The sequence below is a fragment of the Macrobrachium rosenbergii genome, chromosome 44 (assembly GCF_040412425.1).
Source record: "Macrobrachium rosenbergii isolate ZJJX-2024 chromosome 44, ASM4041242v1, whole genome shotgun sequence".
Classification (NCBI taxonomy): Eukaryota; Metazoa; Arthropoda; class Malacostraca; order Decapoda; family Palaemonidae; genus Macrobrachium; species Macrobrachium rosenbergii.
The window spans coordinates 45,429,782-45,439,948 of NC_089784.1; the positions used below are offsets into that span (position 1 = coordinate 45,429,782).

Sequence of the window (10,167 nt, forward strand, 5' to 3'; positions counted from 1 at the left end):
CTTCGAGGCCAAGGCCCCTCGAGAAGAAAGGGTTCAAAGGGAATTCTGTGTCTGCTATCCTGGATGCTTGAACCCAAGGTTCAAGGGGTTTAGTTTGAATGCAGCCAAGAAAAAAAAGGAAATTATGTTGGCTTTCATTTCATGAGAAATTTGACACTTGCATCTCAGAACGAGACACCTGGCATATAGTGTTAACCAAGACACCTGGCATCTTTAATAAGACACCTGATCAATCGGAAACCCAACAACCAGTTGTAACATCAGAGAGAAGGGACACCTGGTGTCTCACTAATACCAAATTATCTCATATCAGTGACCTATGTCAAACCGTTCAAACTTAAATTCAGTTCAGTTCTGATCAACACCAAAGACTCCCAAAGCATCCCAGGGAAAGCTGATTTTGGTTTCATCTTCAAAAGATTTGTTGATATTGAAAACCAAGCTTTTAAGACACAGAACCAGTTTGCTCAGAAGCAGAATTCTAAGACTGGCAGCGCTGGGGCCTATGAGGTCATTCAGTGCTGAAAGGAAAACTGAGAGTAAAAGGCAGAGGTGTAACAGGAGGGCTCAGGAGGAAAACGCCAGATCCCACAGGAGAATAATCAGTTCCGGAGAGGACTGGTCTCCGAGATGGAAGAAAGGACTATGAAAAGGATCTCTTCCCTGTTCTTCTGGTGTTGAACCGAGAGAATCAAGACACCATGCTGGGAAAGAACCTTTAGTAATGGCAAGCACTCATGCACGCTTGTGGAGCTGGCAGGAACAGCTGAGACACCTGGGTGCCTGGGCCATTTCTTCGCACTGCTCAGTGAACTAAAAAAAGTTGAAGTACTCAGAGCCAGAGACCACATCAGGACACAAGAAAATTACAAGAATTTCGACAGTCAAAGCAAAGCAGCAGTGAACCAAACGGATCCACCAAAGACTTTTGAGCAATGTCTCCAAAGGCTGAACAGGGTAGGACTGGGAACAGGATTGTGCCCGTGGCTCCTGAAAAAGACACAAAACTATCAGGGCTGTGCAAATAGTTTCCTACCCCTAAGGTTGGGAAGTGCTGCAAACATAGAGACCACCGCCTCCTCGGAAGGAGGCTGATTTATATTTACATCCATTAGGGCATCACATAACAGTAATGCCTGTTCTCCTTGGCTAGTCTGTGATGTTATGAGGACCCCCTTGGACCTCAGGTGTGGAAGGGAAGAGACACATAAGAACAAGTAATAAGCTGAAGAACAAGGCTACTTCAATGGAAACTTCCTTCACCTTCAGTATCCGACATCTACAGGATGGTGGACATGAAAAATCTATCTTTTCTTCCAGGCCAACCACAGAATATTTTCTGCATCAGGACAATGACAACCAGGAGAAGCATTAAAGGCACAAATCAGGATCAGGTAAATTTTTTTTTACTATATAATGGAAGCATTTATTTGGAAGTTTAAAATAAGCTCACTGCAATGGCCAATACGCGTCTCAAAAACTTTAACCCTGGAAACATTTCCTTCACCCACTCCAACATCTTTACAGGATGGCAATTAACATAAATTTAAAAGCTATAAACCAAATACACAAAATCAAAATGTTTATTTGCGACAGGAACTATCAGGACGACTGCGATCATGGAGATCAGTTAAAGCTGCCCAGAGACTGTCAGTTATTCCATGTTAACAGAAGCATAATTTCTTGATTCAGGAAACCAGGAGCAGATGGACCACAGATAACCAGACCAGTCCATCTTAACATACATGAAGAGAGCAATGACAGCAATCAATTCAGTTCTGCCACAACAAATATGGTGTGTGAATTTCCAGGTGGAATTTTCATTCAACCAGGCATTGTGGTTGCCATGGAACAGCAACACTGAATGAATGTCGGGACTCCATCATGCAAGATAGCAGTAATGAGATATCCAGCCAACTACTGCAATGGATACTGATGCTCAGCAGTCAACCTCATTTAAAAGGTCACCTAAAGGTGATTGGTAGCATACACAAAAGACTCCTCTGTCCAGTTTCTAAAACATCGATAAACTGCCATTTTTAAATGTTACAGGAGGGTCAAATGAAGAGTCGCCTGAATACTGTACCCCCTGCCTCGAGGTCTTCGCCTGTATAACGAAGCATATTTATGATACAGAGAGAGATCTCTACTGTACGGAGACAATCAGGAAGAATTTCTGGGACAGAAAAAGGACAAGATCTGGGGAGGCCACCATTTGGCAATATGGAAGCAGAACTTACCAACAATGCTGTCAACCTTACACCCCCACTGCTTCACCATTTGCTCTCTATAGTGCAGGCAGGGATGAAAGTCCACTGGCACAAGTAGGAAGGAAATAGTCACAACCCTTATTCAGCGGAGGAGGGAGCTAAGAAGGGCAGCGAATCTCTTAATGTTAGCAGATTTTTGTTACAGCAAAGATTTACGTTTTTCTATCTCCTTTCTATCCACAGTGGGAGCTAATTATTCAGTATTTAAATGGATAAAGGCCACTGGAAAAATCATTACCATCTGGACATAGAAAATAAATAAAGCACTGGCTAGTTCTTCAACAACCCAACATAAAGTTCTAACAAACTGAGTATGCACTATTGCTCATGAAAGACTACATAAATCACTGGGTTTGTATTAATAAATATGATATTTTTATAATAAAATAAAGTTTGTTCATACTTACCTGGCAGATATATATATAGCTGTATTCTCCAAAGGGTCCGACAGAAATTCAAAACTTACAGCACACGCAGTTGGGCAGGTGGTTAGTACCCATTCCCGCCGCTGGGAGGTGGGTATCAGGAACCATTCCCATTTTCTATTCAGATTTTCTAGAACGAACTACTGTCTCCTGGGGAGGAGGGTGGGCACTATGATTATATATATCTGCCAGGTAAGTATGAACAAACTTTATTTTATTATAAAAATATCATTTTGTTCATGAGACTTACCTGACAGATATATATATAGCTGAATCCCACCATTGGAGGTGGGAAGAGACAGAAAGATTTAGGAAACAAACATATGGTAGGCAATTATTTTGGTTCCTTACCTGTTAGCATTGCTGACTTCGTGATTACTGTCACCCAAGTCTGCTTCTGCTTTACTAGAGACTCCAGCGAGGTAGGGACCTACAAAGCTGGTGAAATCTAGATGATCTGTCAACGGGGCGTGACCACAATGTGACTAGACCATATGACCTTACTGTGAGGACAAAAGACAACGAAACAACCACCTGACCAACACCTAAAGTCATGAATTCATAACATAAACTAAGGACTGGGACTGACCACCAGTAGTGGAGACCCAACAACCATAAAAACAACACCACTAGAATATTTAAAAACACACCTAACCAAAATTAAAGGAGAGGATGAAGCAGCAATGCCCCCAAAATGGTGTGAAACGCAAGGCCCTAGTATGCAATTACGTAAACATCTTTGCTTCAGTAAGATAATGTGAAGCAAAGACAGAACTGACTTCGCCAAAAATGTGGCACTAAGAATGTCATTGAGAGACATTTTTTCTGGAAAGCCACTGAGGTAGCAATGGCTCTCACTTCGTGAGCCTTGACTTTCAAGGTCTCAAATTCGTCTTGAACACTGGAATGGGCATCTATGATGGTGCTTCTTATAAAGAATGCCAGAGCATTCTTAGAGAGAGGTATATCAGGTTCTTAACAGAGCACCATAGATTCCAGAAGGACCTCTAGTGTCCTGGGTCCTCTTAAGGTAAAATTTCAGAGCCCTGACAGGGACAGGGTTCTCTCAGGTTCTTGTCCAGTGATGTCCATCAAGCCCTTAATTTCAAAGGACCTGGGCCAGGGGGAAGACGGGTTTTCATTCTTTGCCAAGAAACATAGGGCTTAAAGAGCAGACAGCATCAAGGCCTCTAAAACCTATAATCTTGCTGATCGCCTCTCGAAGTTCACTAACTCTCTTCGCCGTCGCCAGAGCAGTTAGGAAAATAGTTTTCTTAGTAACGTCCTTGAAGGAAGCAGAATGTAAAGGTTCAAATCTTTTAGACATAAAATTTTAGAACAACATCTAAATTCCAAGCAAGGTAATTAGCTGAGGGAACCTTAGAAGTCTCAAAAGACCTTAGGAGATCATGAAGGTCTTTGTTGTCCGATAAGTCAAGGCCTCTATGCCTAAAGACAATCTGACAGCATGCTTCTGTAGCCTTTGATGGTCGGAACTGCCAGCTTTTTCCTTCCTCAAATAAAAAGAAAGTCTGCTATCTGGGACACAGAGGTTGAGGAAGAGGAAATTCCCTTAAGTTTGCACCACTTTAAAAATTGCCCACTTTGACTGATACACTGCACTGGATGAAGCTCTTCTGGCGTTGGCGATTGCCTTAGCCACTGGTCCAGAAAAACCCCTTTGCTCTGAGCAACTTTTCGATAGTCTGAATGCAGTCAGACTCAGAGCGGGAAGATTTTTGTGGTACCTCTCGAAGTGGGGTTGTTTGAGAAGATCTATTCTCATGGGAAGCGTTCTTGGAAAATACCAATAAGAATGTCATGATCTCAAGAACCAGTGGCTGAAGGCCAAAAGGGGGATTAATGTCATTTCGCCCCTTCTGAGGCTACAAACTTCCTGATAACTTCTCCCAGAATCTTGAATGGGGAAAAGGCATAAACATCCAGACCCTTCCAGTCCCAAAGAAAGGCATCTACTGTTACTGCCCCAGGGTCAAGTACAGAGAGCAGTAAAGAGGTAGCCTTGTGGTCCTTGATGTTGCAAAGAGGTCCACCAGGGGCGCCCCAAATTTTCCAAAGCTCTTGGCAAACCTCCTGATGCAGAGTCCACTCTGTCAGAAGAGTTGGCGCTGCCAACAGAGCAGGTCTGCTCGAACATTTTCGACCCCTGCAACAAAACGTGTGAGAATCAAAATGTTGCGAGAATATGCCCACAGCAGGATCTCTTTTGCAATCAGGAACAGGGACAGAGAATGAGTACCTCCTTGTTTCTTCCAGGGCCGTGGTGTTGTCTGAGTTGATTTGAACCACACGCCTGCAACTTGATTTTCGAAGAACTGAAGAGCTAAAGAATAGCTCCCAGTTCTTTTAGATTGATGTGCCAGGACACCTGTTCCCCTTTCCAGGTGCCTAACACTTCCTCCCCCCAGTGTTGCTCCCCATCCTGACGTGGACCCATCGGGAAAACAACACTAGGTTGGGGTTCTGAAGCTTGAGAGAGAGACCCCTTCTGCCAATTTCGTTGGATCGAGCCACCACCACAGATGGTCTTTGATAAGAAGAGATCTTGAGAGACTCCTCTTTCAGATCCTCCTTGTTTGTCCAGTTGTCCAACAAAAAACTGAAGAGGCCTGAGATGCAACCTCCCCAGAAAACAAACTTCTCCAGCGATGAAATGGTCCCCAGCAGACTCATCCATTCCCTCACCTAGCATGTTTCTTTCCCCAGGAAGGCCGAAACTTTTTTCGAAGCAGTGCTGCCGTTCCTGGGATGGAAAAGCTATAAAAGCCACTGAATCCATCTGAATCCCCAGGTAAAGAATGGACTGAGAAGGGATCAGATGTGACTTCTCTAAATTCACAAGAAGTCCCAGGGACTTCGTCAGCTCCAATGTTGAATGAAGGTCCTCCAGACACCTTTCTTTCGAAAGAAGTCTCAAGTATGAGCCAGTCATCCAGATAGAGCGAGATCCTTATGCCCGCAAAAGGTGAAGCCACCTGGTGCAGGCGTTCCTCATCAGGACTGTCGGAAAACCAATAGGTATGGCCGTTACTCAGTCCGAAAGAGAGCTCTGAACTGGTACACTCGTCCCCCAGGACAAACCTCAAAAACTTTTCGATCAAGGATGAATTGGGACATGAAAATAGGCGTCCTGGAGATCCAAAGAGACCATCCAATCGCCTGGATGAAGGGCATTTATAACAGACTAAGACGTCTCCATTTTGAACTTCTCCTTGATGACAAAATGGTTCAGTCTGTTGACGTCCAAGACGGGTCTCCAGCCTACTGACTGTTTTGGAACCAAGAAAACAATCTGTAGTAAAACCTGGAACACCAAATCCAGGACTGTTCTATGGCTTTCTTCTCGAACATTTGTTCCAGCAGGTCGAAAAGAATCTTTCTGTTTCTCAGGAAGGTAAGGGAAACAGATCCCAAAGTTGAGGAGGGGACAGGAAGGGGATCCTGTAACCTTTGTCTTACACTGAGGGACCAGGAGTCTGCCCCTCACTCTTTCCAGGCTTGTGAAAACAAGAGAAGCCTGGCTGCACTGGTGTCTGGAGGTTTGGTGAGTCATTTCTTGCCCCTTGGGTTGACATTCCTTCTGGAAAGGCCTCTTCCTCGAGAAAAGGATCTTGAGGAGGAAGATTTGTTATGCAAGGGCTTTGCCTCTTTTAGGCTAGTTTTGATCATTGAGATCGGGACATTAGGACGTCTGGAAGACTGCAGTTTAAAGGTCTGATAACTTTAGTTTTGCTGAAAACAAGATTTTTGACTCTCGGCTGGGGAAGAGATGGCTAGACACAGTTTGATGTTTTTATGACCTCTGAACAGGAAAAATAGACCTGCAAAATTGCAGTATAAAGCCTTCTTCTTCAAATGAACCAAAATGAAGCCAGTTCAAAACATCTCTGATGGCCTTGTCCATGCAAGACAGCACACTGGACAGCTCCCCAGAGAGATAGAGTCTGACTCCGAGTCCTCAAGTCCAAGGCCCCAAGCACCAATCTAAAAGTTGAAGACCTCCATAGTCCTGAAAAGGCCTTTAAGATGGTGGTCAGTCTCAGAAAGTGTCCAGGTCACCTTAGCTGAAGAAAGGAAGCCCTCCTCGATAGCGTTGACAATATCATTACATTGGGAAGAAAAGGGACCCTTGAGCCAAATTCTTCTCCCGTTTTACCAAATCCCAGCTTTCCTAACAATCTAGGCGGGGTTTAGCAAAGGAAATTTGCCTTGAGATTTCCTATCTTCCATCCAGAGTTAACTTTCTTGAAGGCTTTTCTATAAAATATCCCAGAAAGTCTTCATCTGCAGGAAAGTCAAACGATTTCTCACCTTAAGACAGAAGCTAACTGCGAAGGGGGAGAGAGGAGCAGAAGGTTGAAATTTATCAGGAAATAATTCCTTCAGCATACTGGCCAAAACCTGATAATCGGAGAAAAGACGACAAAGGGGCTGTTCATACTGCTCTGCAGAGTCCGACTCCTGAGACAAACCTCCCGGGTCTTGAGGGAGCGACAGGAGAGCCTTCCGGGATTTGAGGAAGACTAAGACCTTTAGATCCGATTCGGCAAAGAGACCTCTTCTTGTGCGAAGAAGCAGAAGAACACTCGGGCGTCCCACATTAGCGTGCGTCCTGCGCAGCGCCATGCTAATCTTCTCTGTATCGTTCCAATTTTTAGTAGCTGTACTGCGTGAAGGCGTACTGGCTAAATCCTAAGAGAGGACATCAGATGGGATGGGGAAGTTGCGTCCTGGTGAACGTCCTGCGAGCGCCCACAAGAGCGTGATGAGAAGCAAGACAAGCGTCATGTCGAACGTCTTGCCGTGGCAAGTACTAGAAGAGAGTTAGCTGAGCTGCAAGCGGCGTCCTGAGCAGCCAGAGAAAAGAGGCAGGAACAGAAGCCTGAGGAGCAAGACGCGAGGCAAGGCAAAGAAAAGCCGCCAACATCCAACGGGAAGACGATGAGGAAGCGACTAGGAGAACACTCTCTAGGAGAGAGAGACATCGCGAAGAGCAGAGAGGGGAGACCTCTTGACCTCTTAACTGGCAGATTCAAATCTTGAAAGGTTCATGAGGCATCCAGCTCCTTTGCAGCGAGAAAAACCAACAAAATCTGCATGCCCTGGAGAAGACACTTGAAGGAGAAGAATCCCTCTCAGGAGAAGGGCTGCTCTTATGAGAAGAAGAAGGGGAAGAGAGACGTCCTCCTCCTTCTACCAGGCGAAGACAGCAGCTCTTCTTAGGGCGGCTGGGACGCTCAAAAACGTCCTCCTCAGAAGAAGTCCTGGTCCTCTTCTGCAGAGGAATATCTCGTGCAACCAGTCAGGTGAAGAAACAAGCGTCAGAGAAAGAGGAGGAGAAGCGTCCTCCTCTCGAAGCTCCTCTTGAAAGAACGAGAGTCCACCTGAGAGCTCACGACCCCGAGGCGTGGGAGGGCACCTCGGAGGACGAGAAGCAATCCTTCAGGACTCGTGCCTGAGCATGATCCTGGCAGCCTGGGAAAGCGTCAACATGGCCTGCCGAAGGGACGCCAGATCGGTGGGGGTCCCCGTAACCCTCTTGCGGCTTTTGACATGCCCCTCCCTAAGTCCTGGGAGTTCGGCAGAGGTCCAGGCCTAGAGGCATTATAGGGCCGATCTGACGCCCCCTCCACAACACTAGGGGGATCACTGCACTTCACAACACTCTCAATAGCCAGCACTTTCGACTCCAAGGCACGAATGGAGTTCAAAATCTGCGCAAGGGCATTACCTTCCGCAGCAACAATCACAGGGTTCGAAGGCGACTCTACAGGAAAGGTGAAGCATTAGTAGGATTAACAGGTGACAAATTAATACCCTGACTCCCACCAGCAGACACACTCCTGGAGGAAGACCTCCTGATACGGTCACGCTCTAATTTTGCGCACGTAAGAGTCGTAAGCCTTCCAATCAGAATCAGGCAAAGACTCACACTCCTTGCAGCGATCATCCAACAAACAGACATGCTCCCTACATCTCATGCATACTGTGTGAGGGTCTACCAAAGCTTTCAGTAGCCTCACCTTACACTCCTTCACAACACACACCCTGAAACTAGCAGAACTAGAACCAGACATCTTGTTCAAGAAAAGCCAAAACCAAAATCAAAACAGTCCACAGAAGCGTATGCCTATCCACAAATCCAAAGTCAAAAACCAAAAGACAATCAGAATACTCAGTGGAAAAGTTTTGAAATCCAAATGGCGGAGGTATTGACAACAGGTGTTGACAATACCAGCGACAGAGAAAATCTGAATAGAAAATGGGAATGGTTCCTGATAACCGCCTCCCAGCAGCGGGAATGGGTACTAACCACCTGGCCCAACTGCGTGTGCCGTAAGTTTTTGAATTTCTGTCGGTCCCTTCGGAGAATACAGCTATATATATATCTGTCAGGTAAGTGTCAAGAACAAAATCAAACACACGTAATATATACACAAAAATACATTAAGATCCCACAGGAATAATAAGGAGCTCAATGACAGTCAGGCAAAGGCAAAGAGATCCGAAAACACGTCTGTAATGCATGACGGCCAAAAACAAACTGGAATGTTTACGTCCGGGCAGGCGGGTATTCCTGCCTACTTGGTGGTAGTTACTGCCTAACTACCTTGTTCAAGAGTTTAATGGCAGCGTCAGGCTTCGCCGTAAGTAATTCCTAATGTAAAGGACCGACGATTTGTATATCTTGTCGGAACAATCCTAATGTAAAGGACCGATGGTTTGTATATCGTGTTGGAACAAACAAGATTATTCACCTGGTCGAGCACCCCGTCAGCAAGCAAGGAACACAGCAGTCCCACCGAAACCTTTGGTTCCTTCTTAGGGGCCCAAAAGCTTTCAAGGAGCGAAGGATGATCCACAGAAGAGGCCATGGCCCCTTCCCTGAGATCATTGTGCTGACGAATCAGCGTGATGATCTCTGCAATGGTCCTCTGTATTTCGGGGGTGTCCGCATCCTGAGGAAGAGGACCCTCGAGTCCTTCCAGGGTGCTGGCCTCCCGATCTACTCTCCCAGCAGGAGGAAAAACCTTGGCAGACCCCTTAGATTCATCCTGAACTACAGTACTCGGGCATACGACCGAGTCGATCCGAGGACTGAGGCAGGAACGCAGGCCTTCGTAGTCGAACTCTGGGGAGAGGACTCTCCAGAGTTCCTCCTGCCCATCTCACACCTCCAGGTAAAACCCCAGGAGGTTGAGGGGACAGGTGAGAAGGATCCAGCACTCCCACCAGTTATGCCAACGGAACCAGCAGGAAGGGCGCGCCGTGTACAGTCATCAACCCGCAGTGATGACGGCAATGTGGGTCATGGAGAGCAGTTACCCCTCTGCGAAGCACTATCCCGAGGAGAGCGGAGAGGTTTGAGCGAGTGGAGCCGAGCAAATTGTGCAAACGCGATCACAGGTTGGGCGGGGTCGAAAGCGCAACTAGCTGGCAAGAACTTGCGC

The 10,167-nt window shown here is 46.1% G+C and overlaps 1 non-coding gene across 1 annotated transcript; it reads right to left on the minus strand.

The window, feature by feature from the left end:
- Positions 1-7,295: 7,295 nt before the first annotated feature.
- LOC136829635 (U6 spliceosomal RNA) lies at positions 7,296-7,398 on the minus strand. Its single transcript, XR_010850428.1, has one exon. It is a non-coding gene; the product is annotated as a U6 spliceosomal RNA (small nuclear RNA).
- Between the last annotated feature and the right edge of the window lie 2,769 nt (positions 7,399-10,167).